Source organism: Chrysochloris asiatica, unplaced genomic scaffold (genome assembly GCF_000296735.1).
Source record: "Chrysochloris asiatica unplaced genomic scaffold, ChrAsi1.0 scaffold00208, whole genome shotgun sequence".
Classification (NCBI taxonomy): Eukaryota; Metazoa; Chordata; class Mammalia; order Afrosoricida; family Chrysochloridae; genus Chrysochloris; species Chrysochloris asiatica.
Window position 1 is genome coordinate 1270470 of NW_006408726.1, and position 17565 is coordinate 1288034.

A 17565-nucleotide genomic window follows, 5' to 3' on the forward strand; every position below is an offset into this window, starting at 1 on the left:
GCTTCCTCAGAAGGTTGAAATAGAAATACCTATGACCCAGCAATTCCTTTACTTGGTATTTACCCACAAGAAATATGAGCCATAACACTAGTAGATATATGTACACCGATGTTCATAGCAGCACTATTTACAATAGCAAAAAGATGGAGACAGCCTAAATGCACATCAATTGAAGAATGGATAAACAAACTGGTACATACACACAATGGAATACTATGCTACCTTGTAGAACAAGAAGGAAGCTGCAAGCCACCACATAACATGGATGAACCTTGAGGACATTATGTTGAGTAAAATTAGTCAGTCACAAAAGGAGAAATATAGCATAGGGTCATTATTGTAAAGGAGTAAGAAAAAGAACCCACACTAAAAAGGGGGGGGGCTTATATATATGTATTTGCTGATCACCAGGATGTATGGGATGAGAGAAGGGGAAGGAGGGGAAGATAGAGCACAGGGTAAGGAATAGACACAGGATAGCTTGGGGGTTGGGGGTGGTGGTGGGTGAGGGCAATACATAAGAAGGGGGAGCGGAATGGAAGAACAAGGTTGATGGGAGGACAGTTAGGCAGTTTCACATGGGCTAAGTGGGACAGAGGTAAATGAGGATGTATGCAGAAACTTGAAACAACAGGGCTCCAGGATTCAAGGATTGAAGCATGGTTTGAATGGGTAAAAGGGGGCAATTATGATAAGATGCTTGGCTGTCTTTTTAATTTTGGTTTCCTTTGCCTACCATTGTAAAATAGACACTTCAGGGGGGTAGAAAAGAATAGCCAGAATCATCACTCCAGAAAGCTTGTAAGTCCGTCTTTAGCCTATAACTGATTGGAATATATTAAAGGGGGCACAAGACCATAGGTGGAATCCAGAACCCCATCAAGAACTGACTGAGGTAGGAACTTTCCACTGGAAAGGATGAGTATCCTGGGGCAGCTAGAAGAACAGAGGATATTCGGTGAAAGAAAGACCAGCAGGAAAAATTCAAAACAATAAAGGCAGTTTGATTGATTACTACAAGAACAAGTAAGCTGTTTGCCTGGGAGCCATCAAGGCAAGTGGTCGGGACCCCTCAGAGCAAACTCCCTTCCAAGACTGAGACTCAAGGGGAATAAATGAGTAGGTATGTGGTCTGGCTGGTGACCATGTTGGTCACTGATAAGGGGAAGAGGGGGAAAAAAACAGTATTGAAATTGTGAGGTAAGCCCGACCACATTCAATAGACCCCTGTGAACACAGGTGGAGACCTGAATGGCCAACAATATGACACAACTTGGGGACTTCTGGGCCCAGAGGCAGTGACATGGCCACAGAGGACTAGAGTTGACAGTGAAGTGTCCAGCTGATATGAAGTGAGGGGAGATTCACAAGAACACCCATAATTGCAGATAGTACCCACTTGATCTTACATCGATGGCTGGATTATCAGAACTCAACTAGAAGAAAAAAGAAGAGGGGGAACAAAAGAAAAAAAAAAAAAAAAAAGAATAACCTGCTACAATTTGATGAACTTTACCTACACTTATGGATGGAGCAGCTCAAAAAGGGAACAAATCTTTTCAATGAGGATCACTCCCACCCCCTCGGTACACAGGGTCGACAGGGATGGTCAACTTAGATATTGGCTACCCAAAATGGCAGGGTGCTATAAAGACAAGAAGTGACTGGCTTACAAGCTTTCAAGTGGGAGCCTAGTTCCAGATGGGGCTGGGGAAGGTAGAATCTACACTGAATGATTTCCAATTGGTTGGGACCGGGCTGGCAAAAGGAAATGGGGATAAGACTCTTGTGGTACAATAGTGAATAACTGCCATCAGGACTGACTGTGAGGGTAGGAAATATAGAGGTAGATGTTTTTGACAAAAGTAGGGGAGTGATAGTTTTGTTTTTTTGTTTTTTTAATGTTTTATTGTTAATTATGTGATAGTTTACATGGGAGAACATTAGTTTTACATTCATCCTATCGTATATTGTTTCATTGCTATGGTTACAATCCCCTCCATGCATCATCAACAGACCAGAGAGTGATAGATTTTGCAGGCCAGGAGCGGAGGTCACTGGGACCATCAAGTGAGAAAAACAGAGAGCGGGACCCTACCCGAGAGGCAGTGACGCCAGGGATGGAGACAGAGATGATGACATGGACAGGTGTAGCAGCTGGGGACATTGGACTCAAAGGGAGGGAGAAGGGCTGTGTGCTGGTGACCGGGGAAGCAGGCCTGTGTGGTGTACCCTTTGGTTATTTGATGACGCATGGAGGGGATTGTAATCATTGCAATGAAACAAAATATGATAGGATGTGTGTAAAGCTGATGTTATCCCACGTAAACCTCACAATAAAAAACTTTAAAAAAAAAAAAAGAAAAGTCAAAACTGCTATATAAATACATTGATGGGAAACTGCCAGAGGTTCAAGCCAGATTCAGACAAGGACATGGAATGAGGGATATTATTTTTGATGTCAGATGGATCTTGTGTGAAAACAGAGAATACCAGAAAGATCAGAAAGATTCAACCTGTTCTTTATTTATTATGCAGAGAATTTTGGCTGTGTGGACCTTGAAAAGCTTTGGATAACATTGCAAAAAAATGTTGTTTTTGTTGTTGTTGTTAAATGCCATTGATTCAATTCTGACCCATAACGACCCTGTGTAGGGGGGTTTCCAAGGAGCAGCTGGTGAGCATGAACCAGCAACTTTGCAGTTCAAACGACTTTGTAGTCTATCACATAGGTATTCCAAAAAACTTAATTATGCTCATGAGGAATCTGTACAAAGACTCAGAGGAAGTAGTTCAAACAGAACAAGGGGATTCAAGTTGTTTAAAATTTACAAAGGTGATTCCAGGTTTGTAGTCTTTCATCAGAGTACTGTATAGTGCTGCAGGTTAATGTGCTGGTCTGAAAAGTTGGTTTCAAGTGCAAGGTCGGCAGTTCAAACTCATGAGTCAAACAAGGATTGCACCAAACAAGTTTGTACCAAACAAGGATTGTACCAAACAAGTTTGCCTCAAATGTTAATGTACCTGCACATCATTGGAAATCCTATACCTTGGAATTCCTATACAGGGTCATTAAGAGTTGGACCTGACTTGATGACACTTAACAACAACATTCTTTCATCATACTTATTCAATCTGCATGCTGAGAAAACAATACAAGAAGTTGGATTTTATAAAGAAGAATGTGGCATTAGGAAGAAGACTCATTAACAACCTGCATTATACAGGTAATACACCCTTGCTTGCCGAAAATTAAGAGGACTTAAAATACTTACTGATGAAGATCAAAGATCACTGGGTTGCACCTCAGTATAAAAAAGAACCAAAAATCCTCCCCACTGGACCAGTAAATAACATCATGATAAATGGAGAAAAGATTTAAGTTGTGACATACTTTATTTGGCTTGGATCCACTATGAACTTCATGGAAGCAGCAGACAAGAAATCAAAAGTATCATATTTGGAAAATCTGTTGCACAAGACTTTTTTAAATGTTCACTAACAAAGATGTTAGTTTCAGAAGTAAAGTGTGTCTGACCCAAGTTATGACATTTTCAATAGACTAAAATGTGAAAATTGGACTATGAATAAGGAAGACCATAAAAGAATTGACTCATTTGAGTTATGCTTTTCGAGAAGAATACTAACAGTACTGTGAATTGCCAGAACAAAGTAATCTGTGTTGAAAGTACAGCCAGAATGGTCCTTAGAAACAAGATGTCAAGAATTCGTCTTTCATACTTTGAACATTTTAGCAGAAGAAACTAGTCCCTGGAGAAGGACATCATGCTTGGTAAAGTGGAGCGTCAATGAAAAAGAGGAAGACCCCTAACTAAATGAATTTGTGGAATTCCAGCAACAATAGTTTCAAGGGTAAAGATGATTATGAAGATAGTGTAGGACCAGGCAGTGTTTTCTTTCTGTTTTGTATAGGATTAGTATGGATCAGAACTGGCTCGCAGCACCTAACAACAGCAGTATTGCCACAGGTAGGCTCTAGACCTGACCTTATGTGAGGTGGTCCTCCATTATAGTTTTATCAAACTTGATTTTCTAATTATGATTTTTAATTTCAGACTTATGGTCAGTAATTAAGTTCTTCTATTACCAGTCCTCATATACTCTTTTGGTTTTACTGCACCTTGTCTAAGTCATGCAAATAATTCTTCATAAAATTATTCTTTGATTTTTCCAATAGGATTGTACCAAACAAGTTTGACTCAAATGTTAATGAACATGCACATCATTCTGTTACAGCTAAAATTGGATTCAGCTCCTTTAGGATGGTGCTATAGGATATGCACTGAACTGCTAACTGAAAGGTCGGCAGTTTACACCCACCAGTCACTACTTGAAAACACTATAAAGGGTCATTATGGGTCAGAACTGACTCAACAGCACTTATGGACAACAATGGGGTGGAACTTGAGAGTCTGCCTCTCCTATGAGTTCCAGGTGATAATAATTTGTTATTACTCTGACAGTGTCCAGAGTTGCAAGTGTCAACTAACCTCCTTAATAGATCAATATTTGCTTACAATCATTATACATAATTCAAAAACATTTACTATAATTATTTTCTTCACTAAATTATGAACAAAGTTTTGAATTTATTTTCTTTCTCCTATAGATAGAGCTCTGGTAGCGTAGTGGTTACGAATCGGGCTGCGAACCTTAAGGTCAGCAGTTCGAAACTACCAGCCGCTCCGTGGGAGAAAGATGAGGCTTTCTACTCCCGTAAAGATTTACACCCTTGGAAACCCTGTACAGGGTCGCTATGGGTCGGAACCGACTCGATGGCACTTCACAACAACAACACAATAGATAAACCTCAAATGGACAACTCTTCCTTGCCCTTTAATATTATGCAGAGCTGCCTTCACTTTAAAATGATTGTTGTTAAGTGTTGTCTACTCAATTCTAACTCATAGTGACCCTTGAATAGGTTTTCTTAGGAGCTATTGGTGGGTTTGAATGACAAACATATGGGAATAAGTCCAGTGTTTATCTTATAGCACCACACCAAGACTCCTGTTCCTACTTACCTACAAATCTGACTTAAAGACATGATAAGAAAAGATAACACTTACAACCTGGGGTCTGCCTGGATTTTAGGAGTCCTTGGGTGATACAAACTGTTAACATGCTTGGCTGTCTACCTGGAGTTTCAAGTACATCCAGAACCACCTTGGAAGAAGTACCTGCTGATCTATTTCTGAAAAATCTGACAATTATGGGTCAGTTTCAAGTTGATGACAACTTGTTTTATTTGTCTCACATAACTTGCTTTGCACTTATCTTTCACACTTTTTTCTTCAAACAGTTGAAGTGACAGCATTTTATCTGATATTTTTAAATAAGCCAGAAGCCATTGACTTGTGCTTTTAAATTCCAAGAGTGGTCTTAATTCTCTATTAGAAGCAAAATGAAAATGTCAGTTTTCTCTAATACAACTAAACTAGTTAGCATCACAATGATCACATAAAATGGTCTCACAACAACATATAAATATTTCTCTAAGCTGCTTTGTCTACTCATACTTTTTTCTCTCTTTGCCTTGCTGTTAACTACTGCAGTTGTCAGTCTGCTAATTAACTAATTAAACACATGTTTTTGGATCATGATATGTATAGTGCTTTTATCATTACAGGTAAAACAATAAGAATGAGGTTAATTGTATTTTGTCTACAGTGAGAAAAGCAGTGCCATATGGGATGAAGTGATTTGCTTTTAAGTCTGAAGCTGTTCAAGGAGACAGACTTTTTAATGATACCAGCACCATCAGAGTTGACTGTCCTCTTGTAATGTTTGATATCTGGGTAATTGATTTATTTGTATTTATGGAAGCAGACAATAAGATCTTTAAGGGAAATATTCTGGATATTTCATTTGACTTCAAAGGAGCTTAATTGAGATTGCTTTGAAATGATAAATACAATGCTACCACTATAAATTTAGCTTGAATCTCTACTACATGACAGATGTATGAGATAAGAAAAAAAATAATTTTTTCAGGAAGAGGTAGGCTTTATCTCATTCAAAATAAAAAAATATATATATGTGAAAATAAAAGTGTGATTTCAGATATTTAGCTGCTTTCTCTTCTTATTCCCCCATCCTGTTATTATCTTTCTTCTACTTTTCATACACAGATATTTCAAATTGGGTGTGATGGAGTTACACACTTCTTATTTCACATTGAGGAAACCACCTAAAATAATAATTCCACAGAGAAAAGAAGTTCAGTAATTTATTCACATTAAAGAATAGATGAATATGTTCAAAAGATTTGTTGGTAGATTGAAGATGTACTCATGTATTTAAATGAATGGAAGATAAGAAGCAAAAACTGGTTTGGGTGATGAGGTCATACTCAGTTTTAACTAGAACCAGAGTTAGAAGTGACAAGTAAAATCTGAAATTTTTGCTTATTCATCAATGTATTTCTTTATCTCTGTTTATTTATCTACCTATTTATTTATATATTTATTGTCATTGAACAGCCTAACAATTTTTTAAATTGATAAATCAAATGTGAAACTCTAATAGCTAGTTTTGAGTTTTGTTCATTTTCCAAATCCAACTTTGTCTCAATTCTAACAAATAAATTCCCTAATAAATAATTGAACATATCATGTAAATTTTTGTTTGCTATCTAATAAAGGAGCTCTGGTAGTGTAGTGGTTATGACTCAGACTGCTAACCTCAAGGCCAGCAGTTCGAAACTATCAGATGTTCTGCAAGAGAAAGATGATGCTTTCTGTTCCTGTAAAGATTTACAGCCTTAGAAACCCTATACTGAGTCACTATGAGTCAGAACTGACTCTATGGCACACAACCACAATCAACTAACTACCAGCTAATAAAGAAAATACAAATTTTCTGTTCAGATACCTGATATTAGATCTTACTTAGATGGGGCATTCTAAACAGAGTTATTGAATATGTAATTGGGATGAACATAGCTACTTTGTACTGACCCTTTAAATAATAATTTATTGAGGTGGAATTCGCATAACATAATATTAATTATTATAAAATGATCAATTTGGTGCAATGTAGTGCATTCACAGTATTGTGCCACTATCACTTCAGTCTGTTTCTAAAATTCTTCTATCATTCTAAAGTAAAACCTTTAACCATTAAGCAATTCCTCCCCATCCTTACTCTCTCTGACAACCACAAATTTGCATCCTGTTTTTGCATATTTATCTACTCTGAATACAATATATATGATAGCAAACAATATACAAACTTTATACTATCACTTAACAAAACATTTTGGAGGTTCGTCTTTGGAGGCTTTGTGCTGTAACCCCTCTCAGACCTCATCTTTTGGGTTCATTTTTGTTGTTGTTGTTATATTAAAGTTGTTGCCACAAGTATGGTGTTTTCTTTGAGTTCTCTGAGCCCTTCCGGAAAATTATAGGATGCGAAGTGGTAGAAGGGGCCAGCTGATATGAAATGGAGGGAGGCATGTGTACTTTCAAGTTGTAGACTTGTGCTTAATGAAAGAGAAAAAGGCTGTGTAGGAAACCAGGGTCAGAACTGAACAGGGAAGGCAAACAGAAGTTTCCATAGAAAGCAGTTGGTGTGTGTGATGGAAATGTTTACCTACCACACAACTTAGTGTCAGAAGTAAATGTTCTGAGTGTGTCTAGACGATTTATACACAGCTCTTTAGATAAATTGACAAAGAAAAAAATAAGCAAACACTTAAAACAAATAAAACAAAAATGAAGAAAATTTGAAAATATACTCAGAAATAAAACTTGACACACCACTATTGACTTAACAGAAATAAAAACTTATTTTAAGACAATGTTGTTGTTGTTAAGTGCCGTAGAGTCGGTTCCGACCCATAGCGACCCTGTACAGGGTTTTGGAGGGTGTAAATCTTTACGGGAGTAGAAAGTCTTATCTTTCTCCCCCGAGCAGCTGGTAGTTTCGAACCGCTGACCTTAAGGTTCGCAGCCCAATTCGTAACCACTACGCTACCAGAGCTGTATAACAAAATATTGGATAGAGTCCTAGAAAGTTACAAATATGGACTGGTGAATTTGACCTTGTTGGAAACAGGGTATTTCTGTAAAAAAGCTGTTTATTAAATGCACATGAAAGCACAATGAAATAGAGTGAATCTTAATCCCATCTAAATTGTTATTGTTGTTAAGTGTCAAAGTGCCATCAAGTTGGTTCAACTCCTAGTGACCCTGTATAGGGTTTCCAAGGAGCAGCTGGTGGGTTTGAACTTCCAACCTTATTGTTCACAGTCCAATGCTGATCCTACAATGCCACACCAGGAACAGGCACAAATTGGTAAACAGAGGGAAGACACAATGCGAAGATTATACAACAGGATTTCAGAAAATGGGATTAAAAGATAAAAGAACTTTTCCACAAACTTTTTGATGCCACCTCATATAAGCCAAGGAACACCTAGGGTTATTACTGTTATTAAGTGCCGACTCACAGCATCCTTGCATAGGGTTTCCAAGAAGCAGATACTGGATTTGAACTGCTGACCTTGTGGTTCAAACTCCAGTGCTTATCCTACAGTGCCACAACAGGAGTCCTTTAAAACTCAGCCAGACATTTAAAAGTCTGACACAGCCTTCATTTCCTGCTTGCACTAAGTCTAGAGATCAGCCAGAGATGAAAGTTTTGGGTCTTCTTGAGACTTTTCTAAGCATGTGTCTTGTTCTGTCCATACACTGAACTTTCAAATTTTCTCACTGTACACGTAAGTATGATATTTTGAATGCCTTAATTTTCCACAGATATTCTCTTTCTGATCTTTATGTAGCTTCTCTCAATTTCAATCTTTGTACTGAGTGGTTATCTGCTTTTTGTTTGTGTCCTTGATTTATAATATTTGCATGCAGTACCCACCACTTTTCTTCCCTGAGTGGTTCCTCATTTGTATAAAACAGCGATGAATGACTTTTCTCAGACTTTCAGGTAGTTTCCAAATAGTTTAGAATAGATAAAGGCAATTGCTTGTGAACAATATTTGCTTTGATCCATCTGGAATTAGGAACCAAGATCTTACACTGTGAATGTAGACTGCTGTCATTAGCACCACCGCCAAACCAGAGAATAAGTAAAATCAGGGCAAGAAGAAATGCCAACCATTTTTCTAGTATTTTCTAAAATTGCTGTTTTTGGGGTTCAGGCTCAGAAGGGAAAAAACATTCTGCATACATAGTTGCTGAAACACCAAGCAGATGAAAAGAAACTAACCTGAGAGACATTAGTTCATTACAGAAAACACAATTAAAGAGAGATAGTTTACTGGCAGGGAAAATTGTTGACAGGACATGTACAGCTGTCTCCAATGGTGGCCAGCTGTACAGACAAGATTTTACACACTGCAGGGGGATTTAGGACCTTATTTTTTTTATACTATGTGGTCAACAAGCCAAATATTACAAGCAGAGAGGGAGGGGGCTCTCTGAGAAGTTTTTTCTCTCGTTAAGGGAAAAACAGCATGGCTCCAGTTGCTTATTGGAGATAAGTGGGAACACAGAGCATATATGCAAGGTCAGGTATATATGATGGAGGAAAGGGGAAAGGAGAGAAAAATAAGAAAAGAGCATTTCTCCTGGGTTGACATTAGTGTGGCTATTTTGAAACATTTAGCACATCCTTTCCCTACAAACCACTCCAATGCCCCTAAATGGCCCTGACAATCATATCCCCAGTCTTCCACACAAAATAATTAAGGCCTGGGCATTAGATAATTGCAACCAAAGGCCACAGCAACAATATATACTACTGCAGAGCATTATTCCCCAAGCACAAGATCCCCATACTAGATGGGAAGGTAAGATGCTATGAGACACCAGCGCTGGTGTTGGCAGGTGCAATTTTCCATGGCATGCTAGAAGTAGAAGAGATGGAGAATACTCCATATACCCAACAGTCTGACTGATTCCTCACTTCTACAATCATGGTGGTCCACCTTGCAAAACATTACTGCATACTCTGAGAACAGAAGGACAGAGTGATGAGAGGTAACAATAAAGGCAAATCATGAGCATCAAGTAAAACACATGCTTTGGAGAGGAGGCACTCAAAACAGTACCCAAGTAGGGCCACTGCCCTGGTTTACAATACCATAATGTTTGCCTTAGAGGACCCTCTTTTGATGGGAGGCTTGTGTAGTACAATGTGAGGATGACAATGTTCCATAAGCTTACAACAGGATTCCCACAAGAGATGGGGTCGCTCTCAGAATGGAAGAACTGTAGGCTATTAAGATGTGTGGAATGAAACCATGGGATATTGTAAACCCACCTCTAGCCCTACAACCCATGGGGCCCAAAAACCAAATAAGTGGGGATCTGTTTGCCATACCAAGAGAAGGGAAATAATGGACTTCCCTAAGGTTATGTCCTGAGGCAAGTGGTAACAGACGATTATGAGAGGCTCCAGGAACTGGCAAGGGGCAGTCATTTGAGGTAGATGTTTGGATTCTCATAGCCTTCTGCAGTTCCTTTGTTAGCAGCTGCTAGGCAGTGGGCTGAGTCTGCCTTTAATATTCACTGATGCATCACAGTGCTTCTGGTAGTCTTAATGTCCATTGTTGTAACAAGTGAATATCTCACCACAGGGTTTGTTTCAGGATTCCATTCATTCATTCATTCCACTACCCCAACAGCAGTGGGGTTGTAGGGCAGGTGAAAATGCCATGCAATGCCCATATCATCTGCCCACTCCTGGAACTTGTGTCCAGGAAAATAAGTAGCCTGATCACTAGGGACATGAGTGGAGGTGCCGTAGGCCACACAGAGCTGGGAGAGACCTTGAATACTAGAACACTGAGTAGCCCATTTGCATGGGTACACTTGCAAGAGTCCGATAAATCTATCTGTTCATGTTGGGGTGAACTCACAGTTGTTAAACATAAAGAGGTGCCTTATGTAACCCACATTGCCAATGTTTGGCTGGCATGTCCATCCAGTGTATTCTGCCCATCTGGTAGGGAATGGGTTTACATCATTCTAATGAGCATCTAAGGCACTGTAGGCAATCTTCCACAATCTGTTTCATGGAAAGGGGGAGGCCCATATCCTTAATGATCACCCATAGTGCTTGTTGCCCTTTATACCCTGTTTTTCTATTTAGCCACTCAGCCACTTGTTCTACCAGCACTTGCTGTATGGCACACAGCTGGGTAAGCTTGTTGACTTGAGCGATCCTCAACAGAGTAAGAGGGCTATGGAATGAAACATGAAAAACAACAATGTCAGTGCATTGGGTGTGGGCCCAAATGCCCTCCCACAGCTCCATTCTCAAGAGGGTTCACTAATCACTCTTTCTGTTTCCACTATATTAGTAATAATGTCCATCATTTATACACTGGTCAGCTGTCCATGCACAGGACTATGGGGTTGGGCTTATGCATCAGTATATCCAAGCAACTCTCAATTTAGTCCACTGACTACTCTGTCCTGTGCTCTGGTTGATCTCATACTTTCCACGACTGGTTGTGTAGTCACTGCAGCCCATTAGAGGGGGTTACGTTGAACTGAGCCATCTATGTACCAGGCTTCTTCGGGAAGTTGCCCAACACCTTGTGACTCTTGCATGGGGGCACTTATGCTATGGGTGGCTGGTGCTTTCCATCAGCGACATAGGGAACCAGTTCAAGAATTTGGTGTAACTTGACACTCAGGAGCTTGCAGAAAGGACACATCTTTGTTGTATGAATGCCATTTGACCATTGTGCTATATTTGGCTACCCCTGATTGGGGCCTAGCAAAGTCCTTGGCCCACTCATAATGGGGGTAGTACATTTGAATTGTTACAAGGGTGGTGTCTTTTATAAGCTGTAAGCTATTATACACCTTTTGTGGTATCTTTTGCAAGCTGTAAGCTATTATACACTACACACAGTTGCTTTTCTAAAGGGGTATGACTGGGGTCTATATCTTTCAGCAGTTGAGATAAAAATCCTAATGGAATATAGTGATCCTGTTGCCATTGCTTCAGGCTCCAGTCATATCTCTGTGGGTAAGTGACAACATCCACTTCACACTCTTGCCCTTCATCTATTGTCCCAAGAGCCTGCACCTGCTTTGCTGTTACTTTACCTTCATTAAAGGATGGCTCTACCTCCAGAGTCCAGTCCCAAATGCTTCCTTTCTTTACTAGAGAGTACAGGGGGGAAATGAATCTGTCAGATAGGTTCTAAAATGCCTCCAATACCTCAGCATCCCCAAGAATATAGGCAACTCCTTTACTTTTGGAGGTCAGTAGTCTGCTTTAACTTTGTCAATTACAGCCTCGAAAACCACCTTTGTCTGACCCAACAGCACAGTACCCATTTGACAGATGATTTAGGGTTCTGTAGTTTGGCATCATTGATAGGCATCCTTTGTAATTCAGTTGTGACACTAACTGTGGAGCTACTTGTTGAAGCAAAGATAGAGTAACATGCTATCATCAATATAATTGGAATTTGACCACTTTTCTAGGTCCTGAGCAAGTAGCCCATGCCATACTATGGGGCTGTGGACATACCACTGTGTGAGAGTTTTAAAATCTGCTGTTCTATATGCCACTCAAAAGCATCTGTTCTTGGCTATCAAAGTCAATGGAAACCTTTTAAAAAGGTGTGAGGTAGGTCAAGCACAACGTGATAGCTAAATATTTTCACCAGAACTTCAAAGAGGGCTGATATTTCCATCAGGCTTATTATAGAGTTGAGCAGAATCAAATGCACTGCACCTTGGTTAGAACCATCTCTTTCCATCTAAACACGCTGTCAGCAAAGGACTATTATAAGCAGACAGAAGATAACCTAACCCTTGTGATAGTTTTTAATATTTTTGTTATACAACTTAAATTTAATTACATTTTTGGCCAGCATATTTGTTTCTTGAGAAATTAAATAAGTAAACCTTATACAATACCCCATGGATTGTCAGAAGAGCAATCAAATCTGTATTGGAAGAAGTATACCCAGAATGCTCCGTAAAAGCCAAGATGGCAAAATTTCATTTCTCATAATTCAGACATGTTATTAAGAGAGGTCAGTCTCTGGAGAAGGACATGAATCTTGGTAAAGAGGAGGGTCAGCAAAAATGAAGATGATCCCCAGCAGGATGGATTGGAGTAGTGGCATCAGCAATGGGCTCAAGGGTAGCAACAATTATGAGGATGGTGCTGTATTGAGCTATTTGTCATCTGTTGTGTATAGGGTTGCTATGAGTCAGAATCAACTTGATGGCACTTAGCAAAAACAACAAATAATGATAGTGCTGTTAATCTGACTAAATAGTACAGATTCAAAAATACTATGAATAAATATATGTATGCATGCAATGGAAAACTGTGTGGATGAGACACCTGGAAAGGTTGGTTCACTTATACAAAGTAATTAAATTTAAGTTATAGAACAACATTATCATAAAGAAAAATAAGGTTCTGTCATAAATCAGTGCTTTAAATAACAGCCATTCACTAAAGCAAAATGTCAATAGAAACATAAGGTGTACAATACAATAGTAAAGAACATGAAAATAGATACTAAATATAAAAATTTTACCTATCCATAAACTCAAGTTGCCATGGTAAGGCAACCTCAAAAGCAATAGAGATTTGAAAAAGTTTAATAAACTCAAAGTTTAATACTTGAGAATAGCCATATTCCACTTCTGCCCACTAGTGCATTTTTTATTCAAGTCTAAAAGGATTATTTCAGTTCCTTTAGTCTGTGACAAATGTAGTTTTAGTTTAAGATAGTAAAGTTCGGTTAATTTAGCAGGGTTCTGATTGAGTTCTCATGTTTCATGCATTATAAAACATTTTGGGTGAATTTGTGTAAGCTTGGGGATCAATTTTTTCTCTTTTTTTAATCTATGAAAAAATCTACAACTTTATCAAAAACACAAATCTAAAATACAGTTAAAATTTCATGCAACACAAGGTAAATCTCATTGTAAAGGGTATATTTAAAACATCTTAAGTGTTCTTGCCTCAGGATAAATGCCCTCCTGAACTAGAGTCACTTTTCAAGAATCAGGCAAAATGACCAAAACAATAATTTTGTCTGTGCACTGTCATGCATCATTTCCTCCTCTGATAATGATATCCATAAAATTATTTGATCACTGTTACTTAAGACGTAATACTTGTGGTTTTTAAAAAGTTTTTGTTGTGAATTGAGTGGTAGTTTACATGGGAGAACATTGGTTTTACACTCATCATTTCATTGCAATGATTACAATTCCCTCCCTGCATTATCATTCAACAGTATTTCTTTCTATTTCCTCTTTTTTTTCTTTCTGATGTAAACAAAAGCACTCACAAATATACAATAATTTAAACAACCAAATGGCACATTCTGAAAGCCTGCCTCCTGGCTCCTAGCATACAGCATTTCTCTTTCCATGAGTCTAGAGTCCTTAGCTGCTCTATCTCTCCATGCCATCATCTCTGCCTCCATCTCTGGTATCACTATTTCTCTGGATAGAGTCCCATATTCCACTCGTGCTCTTCTCCCTTGAAGGTCCTAGGGTCCTCTGTTCCTGGACTGTAAGATCAACTACTCCCCCCTTTTTGTTACAAAATTTCTTCCTTTACAGTTGTAACAATTGCAATTAGTCTTGATAACAATTACTATTGAATCATAAGAATCTTATCGCTATCACCTTTCACTGAACCCATCTAGACAAGATGAAAACTATTCACTGTGGGTTCTACCTTCCCCTGCATACTCTGAAATGAAACTCCCTCTTGGAAATTTGTAAGCCAGTCGCTTCGTGCCTTTATAGATGCCCATTTTAGGTAGCTAATATCTAAATTGCCCATCCCTATCATTCCTGTGTACAGAGACTATGGGAATGATCCTTGATGTGAAAATTCCTTCCCTTTCAGTTTGTATTATGAGCTGGTGTGGCACTGTGGGTTAATGCACCAGACTGCAAAGCCATTTGAACTGCAAGGTCGAATGTTCAAACTCACCAGCTGTTCCTTGGAAACCCTATACAGGGTTGCTATGGGTTAGAATCGAGTCAATGGCACTCAACAACAACACACACATAAGTATAAGTCAAGTTCATCAAATTGAAGCAATTTACACTTGTTTGCTTTATGAAAAATTTTATCTTCCTCTAGTCAAATTTTGATCATCCAGCCATCGAAGCTAGGTCAAATGGTACTATATGTAATTTTTTTTGTGTGTATGTGCATCTCTCCTCACTTCATATCAGCTGGACGCTTCACTCTCAGCTCTAGCCATCCATGGCTATATCCTTGTCCATGGGCCCAGGAGTACCCAGGTCTCACAATGCTTAGGACTAAACAAGCCATATTCTTCTCTCTCTCATCTCCAGGTCGACAAGAGTCTATAAAAAGTGGTCACACTCAGCCCATATCTTCATTTCTGCTTTCTGCCTACTTCCACTCCCCAGTAGACCAGCATGGTCACCAGCAAAGTTGCATGTCTGCTTGTATATTCCCTTTGAGTTTCAGTCTTTGAGGCGGGTTTGCCATGAAGGGGCTTGATTGCTTGCCTTGATGGCTCTCCAGTGAACAACTTGCTTGTTTTTGTAGTAGCTAATCAGACTACCATTTTTGTTTTGGACTTTTCTTGCTGGTATTTCTTTCAATAAATATATTTTGTTCCTCTAGCAGCTCCAGGCTGGTCTGCTTGTTATTTCAAATGGGAATGCCCCATTTGAAGATTCTAGATGGGGCTCAGGATTTCACCTACACTACAAAGATGTCAGCTTGAGGACTAAGGTGCACCTGACCCAAGCCATGGTATTTTCAATAACCTCATATGGATGCAAAAGCTGAACAGTGAATAAGGAAGATCGTAGAAGAATTGATGCCTTTGAATTGTGGTGTTGGAGGAGAATACTAAAAGTACCATGGACTGCCAAAAGAACCAATAGAACTGTTTTGGAAGAAGTGCAGCCAGAGTTCTCCTTGGAGGCTAAGATGGCTAAACTTCTTCTCTCATACTTTGGCCATATTGTCAGGAGGAAACAGTCACTGGAGAAGGATATCATGCTTGGTAACATGGAGAGTCGTAGAAAAAGAGGAAGACCCCCAACGAGATGGATCAGCCAGGTGGCATCATTGATGGACTCAAGTGTGGCAGCGGTAGTGAGGTTGGCCCAGGGTCGGACATTGTTTCATTCTGCTGTACATGGGGACACTATGAGTCGGTTCCGACTCAATGGCACCTGACAACAACAACAACACTACAAAGTCTCTGAAAGAAGCCTCTTTTACTGGGCAAGTTCTAGCATTCTTTTAGGTGTTCCAATCAGGTATAGGCTGAAGGTAGGCTTACAAGCTTTCTATAACCATGTTTCCAGATATTCCATTTTATCCCCCTCAAGTGTCTGTTTTACAATAGTAGGCAGGGGAAACAAATATTCATAAGACAGTCAAGCATCTTAACATTATTTCCTCTATTTAACCCATTCAGACTATGCCTCAATCCTTGTATCACAGAGCCCTTGTTCCAAGGTTGAGTATACATCACTATTTACCTCTTTCATATTTAGCCCATGCAAACCTAAGTGTTTTCCTATCTACCTTGTCCTTCCATCTCCCACCCCCTTTTTGTGTATTGCCTCCCCAACAACTGAAATATGATGTGTCTTACCCTACCCTGTGATTTATGATCCCCTCCCTCCCATCCCGGTAACCAACAAGGAATTTTACTTTTTCTTCCTTTTAGTATGGGTTTCTTTTCTTAAGCTTTTACAATATGTATGGTCTTATACAATATTTGTCCTTTTGTGACTGACTAATTTCACTCAGCACAATATTCTCAATGTTCATCCATGTTCTGCTGTGGCTTGCCACTTCCTTGTTATTCTTTAAGGTAGCATAATATTCCATTGTATGTGTGCACAACAAAAAAACAAAGTTTGTTTATCCATTCTTCCATTGATGGGCACTTAGGCTGTCTCCATCTTTTGCTATTGTACATAGTGTTGTGATAAACATTGGTGTACATATATCTACTCATGTTTTGGCTCATATTTCTTGTGGATATATACCAAGTAGAGGAATTTTTGGATCATAAGGTATTTCTATTTCCAACGTTCTGAGGAAGCACCATACTGTTTTTCAGAGTGGTTGGACTATTTTGCATTCCCACTAGCAATGTAGGAGGGTCTTAGTCTCTCCACATCCTCGCCACAGTTTATTGTCCTTTGCTTTTTTGAACTTCGCTCTTGTTGCTGGTGTGAGATGATATCTAATTGTTGTTTTGATTTGCATCTCTCTAATGGCTAATGAACATGAACATGTCTTCATATATTTGTTAGCTGCCTGAATCTTTTCCTTTTTGGAATGTCTGTTCATGTCCTGTGCCCATTTCTTAGTTAGGTTATTTGTTTTTTTCTTGTAGAGGCATTGTAGTTTCCTATAGATTTTAGAAATCGATCACTTATCTGATATGTTGTTGCAAAATATGTTTTACCATTCTGCGGGCTTTCTTTTTACTCTTTTGGTGAAATCTTTTGATGCACATAAGTTTTTAATTTTTAGTATGTCCCAGTCATAACTTTTGTCTTCTTTGATTTGTGCAAT

General features: G+C 39.0%; 1 pseudogene; it reads right to left on the minus strand.

The window, feature by feature from the left end:
• Nucleotides 1-17565, minus strand: part of LOC102829653 — a 48466-nt pseudogene that overhangs the window by 22873 nt on the left and 8028 nt on the right.